A 24,221-nucleotide genomic window follows, 5' to 3' on the forward strand; every position below is an offset into this window, starting at 1 on the left:
CTAGACTCAATGCTTAAATACTTGATCCGTTCACGTACTATTTGTGTGACCCTACGGGTTCAGTCAGGAGTAAGCCGTGGATTAATATTATTAATTCCACTTGAACTGAAGCGGCCTCTAGCTAGGCATACAGCTCACTTGATCTCACTGAATTATTAACTTGCATAATTAATTAATACTGAACCTCATTTTTAGACTTAGCATTGAATGCATACTTGGACCAAGGGAATTATTTCCTTCACATTTATCATCAAACAATTCAATCAAATCATACTTGTAATCCCGTAAATTATAAAACATCAATCGTTTATTGCATCATTCGTACATAAATATATTTCGAAGGGATTGCGGGTACTATCAATAACCGTTACCTCAATTCAACGATTCGTAAGCTTTGCCCTTGGTTCGTTCTTTCTGAGCTCCGAGTCCGAATTCTTTCAAAAGGTCAAATTGTTGACTTAATATTAAAACGATAAATAATTTAAAATCAATTATTCATAATAATAAATCTATATATTAAAATTTCATAAATCCATTTACATAAATATCATTAAAAATCCATTTTAAAGTAAATTCAACAATAAAAAAATACCCTCTTCATTTAAATAATAAATAATTATTCGTAGTCATTTATATAAACAATTGTTAATACATTTGAAATTATGGAATAGATATTAGGGAGTCAAAAACTTACCAAAGCCCAAATATTAGTATTGGGCCAGCCTTTGTTTTGGGTTTATTAGAGGTAGGGAGCAAAAGTCAGGAATTGGTTTGGTTTCCTGACTTCTTGTGAGTCGACCAAAAGGGGAGGAGTGAGAAACAGGGAACGAAAGAGGGAGAAGAAAAGGGAGGAGGGCGCGGCGGCTCAATTATGACTTGGGTGGTGGCTAGTGACAGGGGTAGGGCGGCGCCGCAGGATATCGTTGTTGATGGCGACAGTGGTGGTGGTTATACGGCGGCGGACAACGAGGAAGGGAGGGGAGTGCTGAAGGAAATATGTCCTTCACCCAAGGTGCATTTAGTCTAATACCAAGGTTCAGATTAATTGCGAACAATTAATTCAGTGAGATCAAGTGATCGGAACAGCTAGCTGGAGCAATGCTTCCAATCAGTGAGTTGAAATGAATATTAAGCTCACAACTTACTTTTGACATGTAACAGATCACCGGATTAAATGAATCGAAAATTCATTTAATAGCTTTTCGGGAATTAGTTTTGGAAAACGTATTAAACGATACGACCTTGCATCGGAATCGTATATCGTATCGCGAATATTCGTAAGCTGGGCGAAACAAATAATCGTATCGTAAGACGGTGATTCGTCGGATACAATACGATAAATAATAGCCGTAAGGTATTAGTCGCGAATACGAAGAGCATCGGAGTTGCCGGCCCGTCGAGCCGACAGCGCAAGCGCGCAAGGCCCAACGAGCCAGCGAGCTCGCGACCAAGACAACCCGCACGGAGTGGCAGCGTGCGCGCTAACGCGCAGCAGCACAGCAGCGAGCCAGCGAGGCCCATGGCCCCTGCTGCTCTGCTGCGCGGTGTGGGCTGTGGGCTGTGCGCTGGTAGTGTCCGTGTGTGTGGTGTGATCGGTCAAGGCATCTTGGTCTTGGCCAGTTACACTAAATATAATTAGGTTAATTATATTTTTCCCACATACAACGTACACATCAATTTTCCAACCTAAACCTAATTTTGAATATTACGTTCTTCAGTTTATCCTCTGTGAAAACTGTTCTTCCCAAAAAGCAAAAACCTTGTACTTTGTCTAAGCTACAATAATCAAGGCAGTTCTGAACGTGTCGGTGAACCAAGTAGAGGAACGACAAGTGGAGTTCTTTGTTCGTGTTCGTTGACAGATTACTTGGGAAAACACGCTTCGAATGTAAGTTTGCTTAATCTGTGCTTTATACATGTTTCCTGGCTTTGGGGATTGTTCCGCACATGTTATGTATGTTTAATTGTATTCCCCAATAGTGGTATCACGAGCCTTATGTATTGTTTTTGCATGTTTTAGCATGATTTTATTGTTTTTGCTGTTGTCGAATTTTTGGGGATTTTTGTTGAGTTTTCGGAATTTTTTATGAATTATTGGAATAATTGCGTAATAGGTTCTGAAATTAAAAAAGATTCGGTTTTTCGACTTTTCTGACCCTAATCTGATTGAAAACGATTTTATAAGATCAACTCATGAGAACGAAATTGCAAAAACAGGCCACGAAGTTGTGGTTTTTGGGCCTTTTTATTAATTTTCGAATTAAAATTATTAAATTCGGAAGGTTTTTCAATTAATTGGTCGACCTAAACTGCTCGGAATTGATTGAAATTTTGATACAATGTTGTTCGGTATATTCTTGATTTATGGTAAAACTTTCAGCCGTTTTTGATAAGTATAAACCCTAATTTTGCTTTCCCCAAATTCGTAAATTTGAGATAGCTAATTGATTTTTTAAATAATTTGGATCTACTAATTTGGTTAATTGGGAAAGATAATATAATTTCCTGATCATTGGCAAATTGTGAAAATTGTTGGATTAAAATATTGAATGGTTTCGTTAATTTTAATCGACACTTAAACCAAATTGATTAAAATATGAAATTTAAATGTTTAGAACGATTTAAAGTTTTAGATTTGATTATTTAAAAGTTCTTAAAATTTGAATCATGTTAGCATTGATTTAATAAATTTAACAAAATTGGATTGTTGTTAAATTATGTAAATCGCAAGAATCGTTATTTTTTCGAAAATAAAAATCGTAACTTTTTTTTTAATGAAAAATAACTTAATGCAAACGTTCGTGAAATTAATTTTTTAAAAAAATTGAGTTGGTCCGTAGCACGAACCAAAGGCACGAACACAAGGGTGGGTGGACGTGTGGCTCGTCGAGCCACATTGCCTGCCACATCCGTGCCGAGCCACAGCAACGCGGCCAGCAGTAGCGTGATGCGTGCCGTGTGCACTGGGTGAGGAAGGGGCGAGCAAGGCAGGTGCCTTGGCTTGCCAAGGCTGCGAGCAAGCAAGGCACCTCGCCTTGCGTTGCGCAACAACGAGCAGTGACGAAGCACACAAAAGCAGCAGCACGCTGCGGGTACGTGGGCGCGGCTGCGAGGTGCATGTGCCTTGCCCATATGCCTCGTAGGCCACACCGTGCGGTGCTTGGGCTGGGCGCAAGCCTAGCCCGCACATGTACACGAACAATTTTTTTTTGTTTATTTCGTTGGGCTTGACTTTTATGTTTGCATTAATTTGGGCTAACAAGATAATTAATAATTATTTTATTTACATGCGCCGCGCCGCGAGTTTTAATTTAATATTTAAATAATTAATTATCCGGAATAATTATTGGTTTGAATGGGAGCCACTGAATTAAATTAAAAATGAAATAACAATTTTAATTAAAATAAAGTCTATGGATTAATAATTTGGAAATTGATTAATCTTTTAGGACGCGTTTATGTGAACGTGAATTTTAATTAATTCACGTAAATACTTGCATAATTAACATGGGCCATTTGTTTTAGCACACCAATGGGTGAATGCATAGAATATGTATTTTATGTAATGCAGGTACTCCAAGTGACTAGTATGGCAATTTTAGGATAGTTAAATACGGTCTGCGAACCGTTCTATCTTTGAATGTATAATATGGTCTGCGAACCATGAAAATTTTGATGTAATTTTATTATTTTCAAGTATTTCTAAATTTAGATCCTTAAGTTAGCAATTGAATGAAGATTCAAGACGATGCCAAGCTAATAAGATGGTGAAGAAGATTGGATGCTTTAAGACAAGTGTTTTGGGCCATACTAGTTTATCAGTTTATTTATGCAGTTCTGATAGACGTTTTTTCCGTCGTTGATAGAAAACCACCTATACAAACAATATTTATAAAACCACTTCAACTACCGGCAAGCGGTAAGCAAAGGGATCGTCCCAAAGAAACGTTGAATTATTGAGTTGGAAGTCAATCTAGTTCGAACAAGGATTTGTTTTGAATTGTCACTTTTAAGAATCTAAAAACAAACAAAGAATTATGTAAAATTGAATCAAGAAAGGGAAACGTTAGGGAGTCGGGGACAGCCTAGGGAAACGGGGGGAAATCAATTCAACTGTTTAGCAATGGTGATCATGCAACTGATTAGGCAAATGGCATCTAAAGACGAACCCGCCACCTCTCGGATAGGGAACGCTAAGCGTCTAATCCACGGAAGAGCTTTCGCCTAATCCTAGATTAAACTAACTAGCATATAATAGGTACCGCCATTTGATCACACAAGATAGGGCCACAATGTCTTGCCAAACCTATCCTATGGTTCCACGGGAATCTAATCGAATAGCATTTGCAACTACCACTCAACTACCATGGATATCCTATCGTCAAATCTTATTTAATCACATGAATCAACCAACAATCAATAATCTATTTCCCCTAATTCATCCCCTAGTTTCTCCCCTTTCCCTAACCTAAAACTACTCACTAATCATTCAAAAAATTAAGCTATCCATTAGTTCAAAACTAGCAAACATGAAATTTAAGGAGAAGAAGTAGAGAATTGAGAGTTCAATTGCACAATCAAATCACAAACTGAAAATCAAAGTAACTTCACAATTGAAATTAAGAATTCAAGATATTAAGGAATTGAAAAACAATTAACAACAAAGCAAGTGCAAGAATTAAGGAACTAAGAATTAAATTGCATAAAGAAGAGAAGAGTTGACGAACTTACAGAATTGATGCTTGGAATCAAAGAGTTTCTCTCTCTAGCTTGAAGAACAAAAATCTCAAAACTTCTAAAAATGTATTTCTGAAAATAAAGGCGTAAATTGAAAATAAAGAAAATCCTATTTATACTAAACCCCAAAAATAAGTTATTTAAACTCGAAAACTGAATCCTGCGCAGCCGTGCGAACGGGCAGACCCAGGTGCGATCGCACCAGTGCGATCGTGTTGTGCATCTCTCCGAACGGGCCCTGCGACGATTCTCCTCCTTCGTGCCGTGCGATCGTGCCCAACAACCGTGCGATTGCACGGCTATAACTTTCCTAATTCTCATAAAATCCTCGTGTGCTCGCACAGGAATTCAGTGCGAGCGCACAGAAATTCCGTGCGAGCGCACAGAAATTCCGTGCGAGCGCACACTTCTGTGGTGCGAACGCACAACATCCCTTGGAGTTTCTGCATCGATTTTCCGGATTCGTGCGAACGCACACTTTTGGGGCACGAACGCACATATTGCCTTGGAGTTTCTGCATCGATTTTCTGGATTCGTGCGAACGCACACTTTGGGGCACGAACGCACATATTGCCTTGACCTTGGAGACAACTTTGTAGACCCGTGCGAACGCACGTAAATTCCGTGCGATCGCACAGGACCTGTTCGAGCAATTCTCAGCTATTTTCCATCATTTACAACATTTTTACCTGAAAAGCGCAAAGATGGAATAAGGGGATAAAAATGCAGAAAAACTATATAAAACTATCAAAAAAGCATAATAAAACTCAATAAAATCCTAAGCCTAGAGCGACATAAATGCCGCTTATCAAGTTCATATATATTATGCTTGGATGAATGTATATTATGCATGAATAGGTTGTTTGTATGACTCGGTTAGATTAAGTTCACTAAATAATCGAACAAACATAGAAACAACTAGGTCCAAAGTAATATTGAGTTTAAAAATTACCTTCCAAATCAAGCACTTACAAAAATCCAAGGATCTAACATAGTAGGTTTACGCCAAAGCGAGGTGCTATATTAATTGACTTAGATGGTAAGGCGTCCCAAAGGAGCACGTTGATTGTGGTTTCAACTCAAATAACAATGGCATTATGTTGTGGCAATGGGATAAATTATGGTATTAATTTATTAACCAAGAGCAATTTGGAGATTACTAGCAATAGGTTTTGCTTACCTAGAAGCTTAAACTACTTAAGACATTTCAAAGCTGCTAAAGGATTTAGGACTTTTAGGGTCTTGGAATTGTTTCATTCATTTTGGACCATGTTTTTGCTTTTGCATGAATGAAATGTTTAATAGCTTTAATGATTGCATGCTAAGCTTTTATTTTAAAGTTATCAAGTGATGAATGGTTATTTATTGCAAATTCTTTTCAGATGTAGTAATCAAATGGCCGCATACATAACAACAATCAAATCATCGGAAATTTTGGATGTCGAGTTAAACTTGACTAACTCTCTTGAATAGGAAAGGAAACTTATCGAAGTTTTAAAAGTTAATGACATGCACTATGTCATTGAACAACCTTTTCCTAGCTATGATGCGGAGGGTATGACTCCTGAAAGGTACAGAAGTTGGGCACTTCGCAAGTACCTTGTCATGGAGTTTATCTTAAAGTCTATTCCCGAAAGTTGGAGAGAGAGGTTCATTACTTATGAGCCTCATGCTCTCCTAAGTCGTCTTGGGGATAGGTGTCGTGCGGGGTTTCAACCCAAGTGCCAAACTGGTGGCAAAAGGGTTGATGAATTGGCTAATTTAATGAGCGATCTCAAACTCATTACCCCACACAAGTCGTGCTTAGAGAACGAGCTTCTAGAGGCACAAAAGCGCATTTACTCAATCAAGATGGACAAAAACACGCCAATTCGGTCTCATGTGGATATAATGTCTGGATTATTTTTCACAATCGAGACACTTGGTGTTTCCGTCAAAGAGTCGATAGCTATTGCACTAGTGCTGAATTATCTTCATAGGGATAATGAGGGGTTTAAGATGCACTATCTCTTTAATCAGAAAGAGAGCACATTCTGTGAACTTGTGGAATTGCTCGAGAAATTCGAGAGAATCCTTAAGTTCAAGCAAGACCCTTTGAATATGAGGTGCACCAAATTCAAGAAAGTGTGCAAGGGGAAGATAAGCAAGGTTGGATCTTCATCCACTCCCGGAGGGCAAGTGGCGCCTTCCAAGAGCAAGATGAGGAAAAATGCTTCTCCTTCAACATCACAATGGTTCAATTGTAATGAAATTGGTCATTACGAGCGAGATTGCCCTAAAATAAAGGAAGAGAAGAAGGAAGGAAACGTTGCTCCTCCTTCAGGTATGTATGTTATATATTGTAATCTTGCTAATTCTACTTCTTGGGTATTAAATACTGGTTGTGGCTCACACTTATGTTCCAATTCACAGGGACTAAGGAGAAGTAGAAGGCTTGATAAAGGCGAGATGGATCTACGCGTGGGAAACGGAGCACGGATTGCTGCATTAGCCGTAGGATCTTATTTTATTTCTTTGCCAAGTGGTTTTGTTTTGGAACTAGATACGAGAAAACACATTTATAGCATAAATACTAAAAAGGCTAAAACTGGTGATTCAGATCTCACATTTCTGTGGCATTGTCGATTGGGCCATATAAACACAAAGCGCATGGAAGTACTTCAACGAAAGGGAATTCTAGAATCATTCGACTTAGAGAAGATTGATCAATGCGATTCTTGTTTACTTGGCAAAATGACAAAGCAACCTTTCTCAAAGGTGGGATAAAGAGCAGGAGAACTACTAGGGCTAACACATACGGACGTATGTGGGCCTATGATTACGAAAGCTAGAGGTGAGTTCAGCTATTTTATAACGTTTACGGATGATTTCAGTAGATATGGATATATTTACTTAATGAAACACAAGTCTGAATCGTTTGAGAAATTCCGAGAATTTCAAAATGAAGTAGAGAACCAACATGGAAAGAAAATCAAAGCTCTAAGATCGGATCGAGGACGTGAATATCTTAGCCACGAGGTTGATGACCATCTAAAAGAATGCGGTATTCTTTCTGAATTGACTGCTCCGGGGACACCTCAATGGAATGGAGTGTCGGAACGGAGAATGTCAAGCGATTAATTTCGGACAAGCTCGAACCAAAATCTGACAAATGTTTCTTCGTTGGGTATCCAAAAGAAATGGTATTACTTCTACAACAAGTCAGACAACAAGGTATTCGTTGCTCGTGACGGTGTCTTTTTGGACAGAAATCATATTTCCAAATTGACAAGTGGGAGAATAATAGACCTCAAAGAGATTCGAGACGAATAACGAACCAAGAACTCTTTAGAAGCAGTTCAGGATGAAGAACCTCCAAGGTCTTTAGAAGACCCAGTGGGAGTAGTTCCTCAAAACGTTGTTGCCCCTCGTAAGTAAAATGGAACTAAGGTTCAGCCGGAAAGATGGACAGGCGTCCTCTTGATTGAAAACTTAGACGTTCTCATATTAGATAGTGATGAACCTATGACTTACAAGCAAGCTATGACAAGCCAAAGCTCCACTAAATGGTTAGAGGCCATGAAATCCGAAATTGACTCCATGTCTAAAAATCAAGTCTGGGATTTGGTAGATTTGTCGGATGGGTTTACACCGATAGGATGCAAATGGGTTTTCAAATTGATGAAAGACAAAGATGGAATTGTATACATATACAAGGCTAGATTGGTAGCAAAAGGTTACAGGGAAGTTCACGGCGTTGACTACGATGAAACCTTTTCTTTAGTCGCGATGCTTAAGTCTATTCATAATCCTTGCGATTGCCGCGTTTCATGACTATGAAATATGGCAAATGGATGTCAAAACTGCCTTCTTGAATGGTGTTCTTGAAGAGACTGTGTTTATGACGCAGCCGGAGGGTTTTGTCGATCAAAAGAACCAAGGAAAGGTATGCAAGCTTAAGAAGTCTATTTACGGACTAAAGTAGGCATCAAGGAGTTGGAACAAGCGATTTGATGAAGCAGTCAATAAGTTTGGCTTCATCAAGAATCAGGAAAAATCTTGTGTATACAAGAAGGTCAGTGGGAGTAAAATTGCATTCCTAGTCTTGTATGTTGATGACATACTACTTATTGGAAACGACATTCCTATGTTGGAGTCCGTAAACATTTGGCTTGGAAAGTGTTTCTCAATGAAGGACTTAGGAGAGGCACAGTACATATTAGGCATCAAGATCTATAGGGACAGATCTAAGAGGATGATTTGACTAAGCCAGAGCACTTACATTGACAAAGTGCTAGCTAGGTTCAATATGATGGAAGCCAAGAGAGGCCATCTACCCATGTCATATGGCACATATCTAAGCAAGAGTCAGTGTCCCAAAAAATCTGATGAGCGTAGAAAGATGAGTGGAATTCTATACGCTTCGGCTATTGGATCCATCATGTATGCTATGATTTGTACAAGGCCGGATGTTTCGTTTACACTTAGTGCAACGAGCAGGTTCTAGTCAGAACCAGGTGAGGCACATTGGCTTGCTGCCAAGAACATCCTAAAGTACCTGAAAAGGAATAAGGATCAGTTTTTGGTTTATGGTGGTACAGATGAGCTGATTGTTAAGGGCTATACGGACGCAAGCTTTCAAACCGACAGAGATGATTTCAGATCACAGTCTGAGTTTGTGTTCTGCCTCTAGGGAGGAGTAGTAAGCTGGACAAGTGCTAAGCGAAGCACTATTGCGGATTCTACAACTGAAGCCGAGTATATTGCTGCCTCAGAAGCAGCAAAGGAAGCTGTTTGGATTCGGAAGTTCATCGAAAAACTTGGGGTTGTCCCCTCCATTAAAGGACCAGTGACTTTGTATTGCGGAGCCATTGCCCAGGCAAAGGAGCCTAGGAGCTATTGCCCAGGCAAAGAAGCCTAGGAGCCACCAGAAGTCCAAGCACGTACTTCGGCGATTTCATATACTTCGAGAGATCGTTGAAAGGAAAGAAATCGAGATTTGTAAGGTTGGAAATGACGACAATGTCGCGGGTCCATTGACTAAACCGTTGCCACAAGTGAAGCACAATGTGTGAGGGGGTCCAAAAAGCACGAGGCTAATGCATGACCTCGTCCCTCGTGGGCGTGACATCGTCAGATCAAGTGTAGTTAGATTTCCTGTGAGTTTACACCCAATCAACTAGTAATATAGGAGTCGCCATTCAGTTTTTAACGACAATGAGAAAAACTGACAAAACCGGTTATCGTGACATAAAGGGAGTGCAATTATGTTCGACCACGACGGCCATAGGTTCCCTTATGTTCCCTGATGTGGGGTCGCTCAACGTACACCCGCAGGGCAGAGATTGAGAGTTCGGGGGACTGTAACTACCGAGAGGAGTGCTCATCGATAACTCCAGAGGCAGGTTATCCTTACTAGCTCAGCATAAATAATTGAAGGGACATGCGTTAAACTATTAAACTATTCTGAATTGATTTTAGCAATATGCAACACATAACACTAAATCGATCGTGATTATCTTATTTAAATTGATTTAAGGTGCCTAGCATGATAATTCAATTGTCCAAGGTATTATCTTATTAGGCGTGATAGATCAATCAAGTTAATAGTTTGACAATTTTATAAAAGGGTGATGAAAGCGATTAAATCATATGAGAGACACATTACAACGCACCCTTGAGAGGTGCGTTACGGTTCTCATAAAACTAAACACTTGGCTTTGCTATTTCTCATTTTATTTAACGAATCTCGGGTTTCTAAGCAGTGTTCCAGTATTTAGGCTTAATTCATTGGCTACAAGGGGCAGGATGCGTTTTGTTCGACTTTTGGGTCGATTGCGACAGAACGTCGGATCAATTTCGCAGCGTGAGGCTAGGCTTAAGGCTAGAGTCAATACTCAGGTTATGGAATTGTGTGTTGTGTGTCCTCTTCACGTCGGTTTTGAGGCTGTATTTATAGGGAAAGAGTTTGTGGAAAGATAGATTTTTAGAATACGAATCCAAAAAGAATTCGGAGACGACACGGCCCCAGGCATTTTCAGCGCCCAGGGCTGGGCGCCGAAGATTTGGGCGCCCAGATCCAGGCGTTGAAAATGGGATCTGGGCCGAGTTTTTTTGTCAGATTTGGACTCTTAGAACGCGGAGCTTTTGAGACTTATCCGAGTCTTTTAGTGCGTATTAACTTTATGACGGAATGCGTCTGGGCCCGTTACGAACTCTAAGTTCGTTAGGATTTTAATTAATACGTAACTCTTACTTTCGAATTAAACCAGGAATTGAATTCCTTTTGCAAATTCTATCTCTTTTAGGATTTATGTTGGAGTGCAACACCTAATTCTGACAGGTTTCTATCTTTTATGACTTTGCCACTTTTAACAACTACCTTTTACGGCAGTTACCATTCTTAGCAGGTTTCCATAAATAGCAGTTTTGGCTGAAATGAAAAGGTGATTGAGATTCGTTAGTTTATAAGAGATGCGTTGCCAAGTGGAGATTTGTGTTCTCATCATCGAACCTTCCCTTTCGGGAATGGGGACAAAAGTAGGTGTCTACAGTTAGCCCCCACTTTGACTGAGTCGCCCCCACTTTGACTAAGTCTCGGGATGAGACGATGGTCAAAGTACTAGACGGAGTGTGTCATACAAGCCATGGTGTATGTGACCTGTTTTGCGAGGGTCTCACGAGCCCCCGAGTGATAACAGTTGACTTAAGGGTCATCACTTGAAGCGTTAACACAATCCTTACGTGTCATTGGAATTTGTTAACTGATAGTGTAGAAACTCCCTCACTTTTTCATTGGAAGTATCTAAGATGTTTTTTTTTTGAAATCAAAGCTATAAAGTGTAACTAGGCTTGGCCAAGCCCAATCACGAGGTAAAATGTTTTTAAAGATTCTCATTTTCAGGGTTAACTAAACGAGAAAACCCCCTTGTTTTTATAGGACGTAAAACGAAGGAAAATCCAACAAATCGCTCTTTTTTGGAAAAGCGGAAAACCAATCCTTTGATTTTTGGAAAAGGGAAACCATGTTTTGATTTTTGGAAAAAGATAAACCATCCTTTGATTTTTGGAAAAAGATAAACCATCTTTTGATTTTTGGAAAAAGATAAACCATCTTTTGATTTTTGGAAAAAGATAAACCATCTTTTGATTTTTGGAAAAATATAAACCATCTTTTGATTTTTGGAAAAACATAAACCATCTTTTGATTTTTGGAAAAAGATAAACCATGGAAAGTTATTGCTGCAACAACTAAGGACCTGCGCGGTTAGTGACACAGACCCCGCCGGCTGAAGATGGCGAGTCTGTTGTGTGTTTTTGAAGATTTTTTTTCCGAAAACTGAGGACCTGCGCGGTTAGTGACGCAGACCCCGCCCACTGAAGGTGGGCGAGTATGTCCGCTGAGGGTGGACGCCCCGTCCGATAGGAGTGGACGAATCTGTTTTTGTCTTTTCGATTTGGTACCCGTGCGGTTCGTGGTGCGATCTTGCCCGATTGAGGTGGGCAAGTCCCTATTTCATTTGATCTTGGGATTTCTTTTGAGAATTTCTTTTTTATTCATTCTTGTAAGAGCGAATTCTTTCGAAGGATGCTCGGATTTAGTTGCAACCTGAATGTGGGTTGGCAACGTGCTTAGACAGACCATTGTCTTGCGGTCATCATCTTCATGGTTTTGAGCTAGTCTTTACGGTTCAATTTTGCCGCTACCTGGGTCCTTGATTAGGGGACTACGTATAAGTATCAACGACAACCTTTGTCTTGAGATCGTAATCCGGTTTCATCTTTTGAGATTATCCAAACACGGGACTTCGTACAGCGTAGTCTGGGAGTGTTGTTTTAACTTTCCATACTTTCTTTTGAAATTTTTATTTTCTTTCGAGCCCCCAAGTATTTGTGCTTGACGGTCATTTCTTGTCAAAGAGGTTCCTTGGGGATACGCGTTTTGTAATGTTCTTGATCGCGTTTGGGATCGTGCTCGTAAGTGTGAGCGATCTTTCTAGTGGTATGCTACTTTGATGAAGTCGTGGAGTGTGACTTCATTTTTCGGACGACAAAGTTTGCTCCATTTTTCAATAATTAATACATCGAGCTCATTTTGGCCCGGATTGATCTTTTGACAAATAAACACTTTTTAATTTGAGAAACCAACGACTCGATTTTGTTTTGTGTTTCGAAGAATGACCTTGATTTTTTTATATTGCCTTAAAAAATGTACACATATTTTTTCCTTGAGATGATTCTAAGTTTCGACAAGTTTTAACATTTGTTTTCACTATTCGGGCTCTAAAGGTGCTTTGGGCCTGATCTTGATTACAACAGGGCCTCGTACGATTTTAAGTCCTTTCCTGCTCCGCGTTTTGAAGGGTCCGGGTCCTGGACTAGATTTTCGGCGCCCCTGGAAAGGCGTTAATAATTTCGGCGCCCAGCCTTGGGCGCTGGAAACGCTATTTCGACAGTTTTCTTTTCTTCATTCCGGATTTCTTAACACGTTTCCGAATGGGATCAGGATGTCACTTGATGCTTTCGTGTATATATAGGGGTCAAGTATGTCTTTCTTTTCAACCACTCTCCATTTTCCTTTCTCTCACAATTGCCTAGCTTTTACTCTTTCCTATTCTTCCCATGTCGATTCCTCCTTTCTCCCTCCAACGAGTTGTTAGGCGTTGGCTAAGAGCCCTTATTCCCACTGAAAAGGCTTTGTTGAAAGGATACCACTTAGAGGCATTCTTAGGCTTACAACAAATTAATATTGATTATAACTTTCTGTATGCGGCCCTAGATTTTTAGGATTCTGATCACCATATTTTTGTTTTTTGGGGCAATGAAGTATGCCCTCTGCCAGATGAGTTTGCCGCGATCCTTGGTTATCCTACCAATGCTACTCCTGCTACCCCTGGCACTGTTGAAGAGGGTAAAACAACCATAGGGGCTTTCCTAGGACTAGATGGCGCTACTCCCTCCGTATTTATTTAAGAGATACACTTGGTCAGGCACGGGTATTAAGAAAAAGAATTGAAAATAATTAAGTAATAAAACAAGTGGGGTTGGGTAGATATTTTAATAAGTTAAAACAAGTGGGGACCATGTCATTTTAGGGGATGGGGGGTGGGAGTGGGATGTAAATAGATTATTTAATTAGATGGTGGGGTTGATAAGTTACTAAAAATGGCAAGTGTATCTCTTAAATAAATACGGCCGGAAAAGGCAAGTGTATCTCTTAAAAAAATACAGAGGGAGTAACATGCTTGCTGAGATCGTTGTGGGTGATAAGGTTAATTTGGCAAAGCTTGTGAAACACCATTTTAGACCTAGTAAGAATATTACCGAACAGAAATTGAATATTCTAGCATTGGTATTCTGCTTGTTGAACCACTATTTACTGTCGAATAATAATGGCGAGTTCGGTGACATAAGGTTGTTCCCCTTAATTAGCCTGATGGAGAGCTGTTATTCCATTATGCCGTTGGTTGTTGCCGAGACCTTACTGAGTGCGGATGAGTTAAAGAAGGATGCCAAGTCTGAAATTTTTAAGGGGAGCCCCCTATTGCTGCAGGTAATCGATCGTTTATTTGCGCGCACATATTTATTTTTCATTCTTTTCGTTTGCCCCTGCCTGGAGCTGATTTTCAGCGCCCAGGGCTGGGCGTCGTATATTCTGGCGCATGGTCCTGGGCGTTGAAAGTGCGTCACAGGCATTATTATTTTTCTGATCGTACCCGTTTTTTTTTTTTTTTTTTTTTTTGGAGATTTGGCTCATGCAACGACTCAGGCTTTTAGAAACTCCTGCATATCCTAAACGTTATCGCCCTATAGCCTTGGGTAACCGAAAGTATTTGCACCAAGGCCAGAACGAGGACGAGTGGGCCTCTTATTTTACTCATGGCATATGCTCTATTAAGTGGGTGGTACCGTGGTGGGGTTTAACTAATATGACGGGGGGTTCCGAGGCATTAGTTTATGTTTCTTTGTTGGGGTTATCTCGGCCCATTTACATCTTTCCTTACCGAGTCATGCGACAGTACGACTTAAGGTAGACTATCCCGTTTTCCGATACGGTACCGTCTAAAGTAGCGGTCTTTTCCGAAGCGAGGGTTCAAGCGTGGGCTAAGTATTATGGTGGCCTCCCGCGTTGGACTGTGGCTGCCGATAGCTTTGTGGGTCGTTCTAAAAACTACAAGTTGTGGATGAGTTCCGATGATAAGGCTGTAAGAACTAAGGCTCGAAATGAAGAGCCGGCTGAGCTTTTGATACCTCGAGGTAGGGCTAAGTATGAGAGCCGTGATTCTGCTAATCCTCGTGACCATGGTATTAAGACTGTAAAAGCTCGTCCTGATCGAAAGCGAAAGGAAGTTCCTCCCCGTTCTAGTTCTAGGCCTAAAAAGGTGCCTAACATGAAGGAGCTTATTGTTCACAAAAGAAATGCAAGCTCTCGCAGAGATCATCGCCGGAATAATGTATGGGTTAGGAAAGTTCAGCCCCTAGTAGAACCAGTGGCTAATCCAATTGATGTTGATAATCCTTCCCTTCCCATTGTTTGTGCCCTTGAGGCTGAGCGGGCTATAGCTGTTCAAACCGAAAATGTTTCTGAGGCCTTGGCATCCTTGGAAGTTAGCGTCAAGGAGCATGTTCTTATGGAGATTGATATAGGGGCAGCATAGAAGCCTGTGGAGGTGGACCCTGCGAACATTGCCCTCTACAAGACTTTGTTTGATGATCCGGAAGAACTCGAGTAGTGTAGTTCTTGTTAGGGTGTAGGTGCCCTTTATTTATTTCAGTTGTGTTTTTTTTTTCATTCCTTAGCACTTTTGTTTTCCTTCTTATTTATTCTTAAATATTAAAAAAGGCGTGATTTTGTCTTTCTTGTTTTCCTTTTGTTTCTCTTTTTTATTTGCTCATTTCTAACACTTATGCACGTTATATTTTTTATTTGATTGGACCGAATCCCTAAACAGGATTGCCTACGTATCCTTGTTAAATTACTTTAACTTAGAATCAGGTCGCGCGTAGTTCTAGCTAAAATAGATTCTAGGATGCCGAATTCGATAAGTATGTTCTCAGATGGAAACATATTATTTGAAACGGTAGAATAAGTGAAGTTTATTTTTTATTTTTAATCTGTTGCTTTTCCGAATTGCAAAAAATTGTTTTTACTTTTTGAGTGCATTATATTTTTTTGAGTACACGTATTTTGCACATCATTTTTTCATGTGTTTTTTTTTGTGGTGCGTATACATGCTGTACCCCCCAAGTGTTCGTTATTTTTCCGTGTATGTGCGGATAAAATGATGAGCACTTCTGGGCAAAAGTCGGCAAGCAAAGAGATTCAGAGCCCAGGCCGGGGCGTTAAAGATTTCGGCGCCCAGGCCTGGGCGCTGAAAATGATTCCAGGGCGAGTTTCTTGGCGCGTTTGCTTCTTTTCCTTGACATGTTCTTGTATTTATTTCTTTATCTTTGTTTTGTTTTACTCTTTGTTCGCCAGGAATCAATTTTGACGCTATTTTGGAAGCTTTTTGGACTGTTGGCGTTAGACGCATTTTCGTCCGGATTAATTTTTTCTATTCGTGACTCAAAACGGCTTTGAAAATGGAGTTAGGGTGCGGAAGATATGAAGATCTTTGCATAGGCTTTTTGGGTGGGTTGAGGTGCGTGTTGTTAATGAAGGGTATGGTGGGGTTACGTTTTATTAATTTTCTTTTTAAGCAACATATGCATTTGTTTTGGATTTGATTTCCTTTGATTCCTTTGGGTTGCATGGGTTGACTTTTATGATTACACAGGTTGACCTTTATGATTACACGGGTTGACCTTTATGTCTTGGAGATATGAAGGGGATGGTACGGTTTATTTTGTGGATTTCGAGAATTGGTTTTGATGTCACGATTCAAGACCGAGTGGGCCTTGCTATTGGGCCTAAAGTGGGCCGCTTCCTTATATTTTTTTGATTTTATATTTGCAAATATGATTAGTTCTTGTTTAGTGTTAGAATGATATTTTAGGAGAGATCTTACGCCTTTATTAATTTGGAAAGTAAGGAAAACACACTGAAAATAAATTAATCAACATTCTAGGGGGTTCTTAGGACCATATATGGGGCTTTATTCTTTCTATCATCTAATGAACTAATAGGCGTTTTGCTAAAGTGCTCTCCACGGCTCAAGCCTTGGGTTTAGTCTCATAGAACTTTGGTCCTTCGCCTGTACTCATTTTAAACTCTATTCCCTTTGCGTTGACCCACTGACATGTCTTCACCCATCCGTTCTCGGCCTCTTCTAGTGTTGATGTAGGAGTGATTAACCGAGTTGGATCGAAACCTTCATCTTGTAGAGCTAGGGTAGTCATCACAGTCTCGTCCTCCATAGGCTTCGATTCGTTAAACAATGTCCATAGAGCTTGGTTGTCCAATATTTCAGCGGCTTCAGTCTTGGTGAGGTGGGGTTCCTCATCCAAAGTATGACAGTCATGGAAAATTTCGAATCCGGGCTTTAGCATGCCATTCTGAACGAAGGGTTCAGGGAAGTCACAGCATGGGTGTTCTTCTCCTTCCCGGACAAACATACCGTTAAGGGTTCTTTGATATGGGGAAAGGAGGGTGGCTCGTTTTGTCTTGGCTGGCTTAAGGCGTAGCCTAGACAAGTGATCAGCAATATCTTCCTCCGTTGGTTCATAGGTTGGGTCATTTGGACCATTTGGTCTCGTAATTCTTCCATGGACGTGTTTGAGGTTGCGAATCGAGGTTGGAGAAGCGGAGATCCTTGAAAGGGGGAATGGCGGATGGAGCTTGGAGTTACTAGACCTTGCATTGGTGATGTAGCTTCGAGACGTATTAACCTTTCATTTTCAGATCGACACCAAGTGGCAGAACCAGCCCTATGCATAAGACAGGCTAAAGTTTAGGCCCAAAGTTAAGCATTATTCAGTCTAGACTTCCGACTCTTTCTATTGGTTTTATATTCTCACTTATGTTGGTACACTTTGGCTCTTCTTTTAGTCATTCTTTGGATTTTCGAAACATTTGCCCATGTGACATTCAAAGTTATTTTAATTAGCATGCTCAGTTTTGGTGCCGAACATTGTCGTCATAGGAGGCCTAATAACGACACAGGGAGCTGTTTATTTTATAAGCCGTTCGTAGAATCGAGTGCCTTTTTCATACGTCCTCGTAGCAAGTTTATTACGAATTTTTTATTGCTACGTATATTTTATGCGCGGGCACCGAGGCTACTATGCCTGACCAAAAGGCCAAGCAGCAACTTCAACGCCTAGCTCTGGGCGTTTAAAATAATTGGCGCCAAGCCAGGGGCGTTGAAAATGCGTCTCTGACTGGTACTCGTGTTCTGTTCGTCTATCCTTTTTTCATACGACTTAATTCTGCGTGCTTGCCTAATAACGTCCTTTACGCGTTGTGCAGCGTTGTGAGATCCGTTACAGGCCGTCCTAGGCGTCGCTTATTTTTGTGGCGATCGTCCGGGGTTGCGAAACACGTATTTTTGTATAACTCTTTGGCCAATCGGTGTTTATGAATGTTTGGGCAATTTTTAGGGTCGTTGGTTTTCCGGTATTATTTGTCACACACAATCACAACACAATCACATAATTCGCTACACATAACTAGCATTACAACATGAAGCAAAATAATATGTCACGTAGTTTATGATAGGCTTCTATGGGTAATATTTGCGCCTGGCTTGGTACCGCTTCTATCGTAGATCCAACACGTGCCCCAGTCGAGATAGTGCATTCAACAGACGAATTTCGTCCAAAGAGGCCAATCACGATGTAAGCCAAGGGGGCATGCACCAATGAGAGGGAACTGTTAGGTTATGATACATATGAATAAACATAAATCATGCGGAAAAACCATAAAGCCAGGAAACATAATATTTACACATAATCATTTAGCATAATTCAGATGCATACACTTTGTAGCGTGCCCTCCCTAGCTGCGCCCGAACCGAACAAGAACAAGTCTTTAGGACTCCAAGTGTCGTCCCTCCGTAGATAGTCCACAGCACGTCCGGATCCGCCTTAATCTTAACCAACTAGAATCGCCCTTAAGGTTACTAGGAATTTCGGCTAATATGGGTTGCAAGTGTTTGGCTGATTTTTGTTTGAAAATCTTACCTTTTTGAATACTTCAAATCTCGTTGTAAATATGTGACCCTAGGCACCTATTTATAGAGTTTATGGAAAGGAATTATAATCCTACTAGGATATGGATTTATTAATTATAATCCTATGAGAACTCTAAATAATAAATTTAATCTTTTAGGATTAGGAATTAATCAATGCACGAATTCCGATAGGATTCAGATTCGTTACGAACGTCGCACGACCACGAAGGAAGCACGCACCGCGCAGGCCTTGCGGCCCACACGCATGAGCGCTGCCTCGCAGCCCACGAGCATGCTCAGTGCGCGCGCCAACAGCCTTGCTGGGCCTGGCCTTGCGCTGGGCCTGGCGAGGCTTGTGGCCTTCGTGTTTGGCGCTCGGCTTGCTGGGCTTGGGCCTGGCTTCGTGCTGGGCCTTCGTCTAGCAAGCCTCGTCCGATGCTAATTCGTACGATGCGCTTCCGATTAAATTCCCGGTTCCGGAACTCATTTTCGATATGAACAATATTTAATATTTCCGATTCCGGAATTAATTTCCGTTTCGAACAAATAATTAATATTTCCGTTTCCCGAATTATTTTCCGATTCCGATAATATTTCCGATTCTGACAATATTTCCGTTTCCGGCAATATTTCCGATTCCGGCAATATTTTTCTATTTCCGATAATATGTTCCGATACGTACCATGTTCCCGTTTCCGGCAACATCTACGACTTGGATAATATTTATATTGCCGATACGATCCATATTTCCGTTGCCGGCGATATCATCGTTTCCGGAGTATTCATTTCTTGCTTGTGACGATCTCAGCTCCCACTGAAACCAAGATCCGTCGATTCCGAATATCCATAGATGGAGTATTTAATTCCATTAAATACTTGATCCGTTTACGGACTATTTGTGTGACCCTACGGGTTCATTCAAGAGTAAGCTGTGGATTAATATAATTAATTCCACTTGAACTGAAGCGGCCTCTAGCTAGGCATTCAGCTCACTTGATCTCACTGAATTATTAACTTGTTAATTAACACTGAACCGCATTTATTAGACATAATATTATATGCATACTTGGACCAAGGGAATTATTTCCTCCAGTCTCCCACTTGTCCTTAGGGACAAGTGTGCATTACCTAATTCCTTTGTCGCTCGATGCTTGCTCTTGAACATAAGGTAAGAGTTGTCATCCCTATTATGTCCAGAGGTGTTTCTCGGTTTCGGAGTTTAACTGATCAAATAAAACAAATAATCATAGCCTATGATTCATCTAAGCACGGCCATGCATTTTACAGTTTCTAGCTCTCCGAGTGGCCTTGTACAACTTTTAAGCATCTCATCCCGATTTATGGGAGGACAATCCCAATCTTTTGATCTTGAGATTAGACTTCGTTTGATAGGTGATTACCTGAGCGTTGCCTTTATAGCCTCCTTTTACGGTGCGACGGTTGGTCAACGTTAAAGTAACCAGTTCTCAAACAAGTAATCTCAAATCACTCAGGTATTGAGGATTTAGTGTCTAATAATTTTAATGAAATTTACTTATGACAGATTTTCTTCTCTTACAGTAAAGTTTCATAGGTCTGTCCGATACTAGTCTTCCCAAAGTAAGTATCTATGCAAATGATTATGACATTGCCATGTCCACATAGTTCAAGAAACAGAACTACTAGTCATCTTGCATTCTAGTCGTCTAACGTTTTCTATGCTTCCAATTTTATAGAAAACTCCGACCAGGGACCATTTTCAACTTTTGACATTCAAGTTCACTCGATAGACATTTCTTAGTCACAGGACTGGTCCTGATAGTCTATCTTGAATATTTCGTCAAATTGAAGGGACTCATCATTTAATACTAAATCAAGATTAAATGGGATATGAAAATACATTTCATATATGATAAATGTTCAACCCCAATGTTTTACAACCATGGGCCTCAAACCCATTTTTAAAACAGTTCATGGAATTCAAAGCTATGCTTGATTTCCAGTGCTACAATGTGAGTGTTGCTTCTCACTTGTTGCATAGGTTTAGTTATCATGCTTTTCCAATCTGAATGTTCTTCGAGATAGATGATAAGATCTTTTGAGTATGTTTATTTTGTGATCTAGTCTTTTCTTGCTTCAAGAGTGGTTCTACGAATTTTTCAATGAAGAACCATCAAGCCAGCAGACATGTGATCTACCCAAGTTCGGTGAAGAACTCTTTAACATAAACAACCCTATTTTATTGCTTCTTAGGCAATAAGTACTTTTACTTCAACTTTATAGGTTGCTAGTGATGCTTTGTTTGGAATTACTTATCCAAGTAGTCCACAGATATGTGGAAGACTTTCCATCTGTATCTCAGAACATAGAAATTAATATTTAATTTCCTACGCAACAACTCATGGTCTCCAATCCATGTTGCCATTTCAAAACACGATGCTCTTTAGCCAGTCCTTATCAATGGTTAACTCCAAAGGAATATTGCTTGATCCTCTACCAGTGTTTATGCGTGCAGCATCAATATTTAGCATATCTTTATTTCCTTGAATCAAGAACTAGTCCTATGTACTTTTTCAAGTACCATAAGTATTCTTGATCTCAATCTAGTTGATCTTCACTTAGATCAATAGAGATTGGTATATGTTCGTCATGCCTAAAGTCATACGATATGTTTTTGGCGATCCTCATATTATATCATACATGATAAATTCTTTTGCAGAATAATTCCCAATTGAATTCTATTCATGTAACTTTAGCTCATTCAGTTTCAGTAGACACTGAATCAAGCTAAATTCTTTGACATATAATATAGGTTTAAGAATCTCAATTAGACTCTTTGATGTTTAACTTAGTAAATGCTTATACATAGTTCAAACATCCTTTACTTAGATTTATTCATATGGGTCGAATATCTCCAATGGAGTCTTTCGTGTTTGATTTAGTAAATTCCATTACTTAATCTAAAACAATATTATAAAATCTTTGTAACCAGATCTTAATACCCAGTATGTACTAAGTTTCTCCATGGTCCATCATTGATGAATAATTTCAAATCTAAGTAATTAGCATTTGAATGTTATTTCATAATAGAGAGATATGTGTGTGATACACATAGGACCAATTAAGTTTTATGTACTCCCACTAAACTTCTTATATATCTATAAGAATCATGTACATTTTATAAAAACAAAATACTTATTAGCTTCACTAAAATATAATTCCAATTCCCAATTGTTTGCTTAAATCTGTACTTAGATTTCATAAGCTAGCTTTCCTTTTCAAGCATTTATTTGGATCCACAAATCCTATGACATACCATGTACATAGTTTATTCCAACATTTGATTGAGGAATTGTTTTGTCATCCAGTTGCCATATGTACCAATATGCAATTATTGCTTGATTTATAGACTTGAGCATTACGATTATGCATGAGGTTTCAACACAATCCACGCCGTGATTTTCTTGTAACTTTTAGCAACTAATCTATCTTCGTGTGTGAACACAATTCCATGTTTGATTGTTTTTATCCTTTAAAACAAACTTGCAACCAATAGGTGTGAAACTATTCTTGCAAATCAACAAAATTTCAATTTTGTCATCAAAACATTGAGTATGTTTTATGGCCTCTAACCATTTAAAACATTTGAGTCTATATATGGCCTCTAACCATTTTAGGGAATCTGAATTTCGTCATAACTTTCTTACAGGTCACAAACTCATCAATCTACATGATAATAGTTTGACTGCAAGTTGTAGGTTCCTTCCCTATCTAATAGAAGAATCGCATAGCTTCAGTGACCTGAACTCCATGTTTCTTCACTATCTAATAGAAGAATCTCATAGTTTCAGTAACTTGAACTCTATGCCTACTTGGGTATAGAACATCAAACAATAGAATATCAATAGCCACTTGAAAGTCCTTTGAATATTTTGTTCTACTTGAAGCACTTGTAAAAGTCTTCTAAGAGATGTCTATTCTTTAAAGCCACTTCTAAAGTCCTTAAAGAATAAGTTCGGATTTTCTGAAACACTTCGAAAAGCCTCCGGATTGTCCGTTTATGTTTGTTGTTCGCCTCGAAGACTTTCGAGGTCTATTTTCTCCCACTTGTCATTTTGGAAACGAATCTCCAAAAGGACATTATTTCGAGCAAACAAACATTATGTTCTAAAAAATTCGTGGTAGAAACAATACCCTTGTGTCTCATTTGAATAAATCACAAAGAAACGTATATCTATACTTGGGCCTTAGTTTGTTGCATAACAAACACTAAGCTCCCACTGAGTTTAGGAACTCTCTAGATATATGATAAAAAGATATTCTGAAATTACTTTTCAATAGCTTTGACGAATTTTGGTGTCGTTTGGTGGTAGTTGAGCATTTTGTTTTTAGAAATTATAGGAAAAGCCTTTATGATCCATCATTGATCGAATCAATTACTAATCGACTTCGATCATTCCAATTTAGATATGCCATATCTTATGGAGCTAGATTGTGAATTTTACTACACACAACCATTGATGATCATTTTGGTCTCAAGTAATCATTAACATGATCTATCCTAGATCTTTATGATTTCTTTCCAAGTGGATTTCATACTTCTGAATCTTTGAACTAGCCAAACAAATTCAAACTTATATCATTTCGAGTAAATGAACCAACATTCACTCAAATCTAGGTGAAATAATAAAGTCATAAAATCTTTTTCTTTAGCTTTGAATTCTATTGTCTAGGCGTTCTAACAATAGTTTATATCTTTTGTTACTTTCTACAAGTAAGACTAGCTTGTCTTGAATTGATCTAGAAATCAATCAACTTTCAAAAGTCCATTAAAATAGAGCTTATGAATGTTAACTTGTTCATATGGTCTAAGTAACAATGCCAAAGATTAGTGGAACTCAAATCAAGGGGTTGATTTGAACCTAGTAAAGTTTTTATTGTTAAAGAGTTGTTTGTTTTAATCAAGCATATTGACTCAACCCGTAAATGACCATTTCATTCAAATAAACAAACAAACATTGTTTTTGTTTTTTTTTTGAATGTGAGTCTTTATGTGTTTGAAGCAGAAATTTAGGTATGTTGATTATGGAACAAAATAGCCATTAAGTTCCAGCCTTGAAAGGACTTAAAACAAACCAGATGACCCTACAACTAATGTAGAATTGCCATGCTTCATTTCCCACTTGTAGGCCATTAGTGTATCCTAGCTTCCATTGTTTGAGTCATTACCGACGTAAGAACCTCAAGCGGTATATGATACCAAGGAAGTTTGATTGCTAGGTCACTTCTCTTTAAACATAAACTTATAGGTAGAAACGGAATCGTAAATTCCTTTCATTTGTTCCTTGTTTTCCTATTTCTTGTACCCTTTCTTATAGTCTTAAGAATTGACTTCTCTAGTGTTGACTTTTATAC

Source organism: Spinacia oleracea, chromosome 4 (assembly GCF_020520425.1).
Source record: "Spinacia oleracea cultivar Varoflay chromosome 4, BTI_SOV_V1, whole genome shotgun sequence".
Classification (NCBI taxonomy): domain Eukaryota; kingdom Viridiplantae; phylum Streptophyta; class Magnoliopsida; order Caryophyllales; family Amaranthaceae; genus Spinacia; species Spinacia oleracea.